This window comes from Protobothrops mucrosquamatus, unplaced genomic scaffold, assembly GCF_001527695.2.
Source record: "Protobothrops mucrosquamatus isolate PMUCROS unplaced genomic scaffold, P.Mucros_1.0 scaffold667, whole genome shotgun sequence".
NCBI lineage: Eukaryota > Metazoa > Chordata > Lepidosauria > Squamata > Viperidae > Protobothrops > Protobothrops mucrosquamatus.
The window spans coordinates 169,656-171,663 of record NW_015386955.1 but is presented as its reverse complement, the minus strand read 5'-3'; positions in this window follow the sequence as shown (position 1 = coordinate 171,663).

The window sequence follows — 2,008 nt, the reverse complement described above, 5'->3', positions numbered from 1 at the left end:
ATACATATACATATATTTCACCTACTTATGTAGAATTATATTTTGTGGAGTTAGGGATATTAATATAAGGTTACTTTTAGATGAATAGTATCCTGGGATCAGGTTTGGGAAGTCCGGGTGGGGGGTGGGGGGGGGTTTCAATTGTGATGTACTTGTGATGTGTTCTTTTTCTTATGTTGAAAATAATAAAAAAAAAATTTTGAAAAAAAAATAAATAAAAAAAATAAAAAAAAAATAAAATCCCAGTAAGCATTAACCTATGAACGTGAGGTCAGAGTGTGCTTCTTTCGATATGCCCACGAAAGAAAGTGGACAGCTGAGAAGCAGCTGTTAGCAGGGCAATTAAAAAAAAAAGCTTTCTTCAGCTGTTCCTTCATTGATGATAACAATGGAGGATTACAGTCCATTTTAAATCAACTTGGCTTACGAGAGCTAATAGCAACCCTCAGTCTTTAGGTCTCTCTTTGGAGAGCCTTTGTCTATTAGGGTTTAAAGATGTCACGAATCACTCTGCATCTGGGATACTGGTATTTCCAAACCAATCTAAATCTGATATCGAATGACATGGATTTGGAGGGTTTTTTTTTCACATAGGCATGTGCCATCATCTATCTCTCCTTTGTTCTAAAATGGACATTGCACTGGGTCTTCACCTTTATCAGGTTAGATCAGTGGTTCTCAACCTTTTTAATGCTGCGACCCCAACCGGTCGTAAGTCGAGGACTAAACCAGTCGTACATCGAGGACTAAACCGGTCGTAAGTCGAGGACTACCCAACCGGTCGTAAGTCGAGGACTTTCCCTGCCCGGGAGCGCCGCGCATGTGTGGTTCCGCCCCCTGCGCCGGCCGAGGCGTAGATGGCAAGCGGCAGAGACCGAGCAGGCCGACCACCAGCTGGCCCAGCCCAAGGGAGGTAAGGCACCCGCCGGAAAAGGGGAAAAAATGACGGACAAAAAAAAATGGCGGACAAAAAAAACGGCGGACAGCCTTGCTTGGCGACCCCCGTGAAATGGTCGATCGACCCCAAATGGGGTCCCGACCCACAGGTTGAGAACCACTGGGTTAGATGCTGTATCCTTCAAAGTCCCCTGGGGGCATTACAAAAATACCCCTCAACATTAATGCCAATGTGGGGGTGGCTGTAGTAAAGTCCCTGAGCCATATGCTCCTCTGTTGCTTTCTCACAGGGAATCTCAAATGACAATCATTTATCCCATTCTAAGAAATACCCTGGCAGAAAATATGATGTTCATTTGATCACTCCTTAGGATTCTGATGTATTTTTTCAGGTTGCCTGATTCTGCATCTATTTGGCCCATTTATAACAGAAGATAGTTAATTTTGGTAGTCGTCACTATTGTTTATATTATTTACTGTTAATTTTATACCTATTTTATTCATCTCTATTTTAGGGGAGAGAGAGAGAGAGAGAGAGAGAGAGAGAGAGAGAGAGAGAGAGAGAGAGAGAGAAAGTGTGTTTGTGTGTGTGGGGGGGGCTGTCTTGTGGTTAAGCACCAGGCTAGAAACCGGGAGACTGCGAGTTCTAGTCCTGCCTTAGGCTGGGTGATTTTGGGCCAGCTGGATGACTTTGGGCCAGTCATTCTCTCTCAGCGCAACCCATTTCAAAGGGTCGTTGTTGTGGAGAAACAATGGAGGAGAAAGGTGTGTTGGACATGTTCACTCCCTTGAGTTGTTTGTACAAATAATAATGGGGGATATTATTTGTGTATCTTGTGTGCAGTACATTTTTGTGTATGTTTTCTGTTTTAAAGGCCATAATTAAGGATTGGTGATGAATGGTTAGTTTCCCTTAAAATAGTACTTTTATAGGAATGCAATTTTTCCCCAAATACTAAGATAGTTGGAAAAAGAAATGCTAAATCTGATTATGAGGGTACTCAATAGAGACTATTGTGTATCGTTTACAACCCTTTTTTAATTAATAAGCCCAAGCCATGCATTCCATAGCTATAATACAAACAGAAAAGCAGCATTTTTCACTGTGATG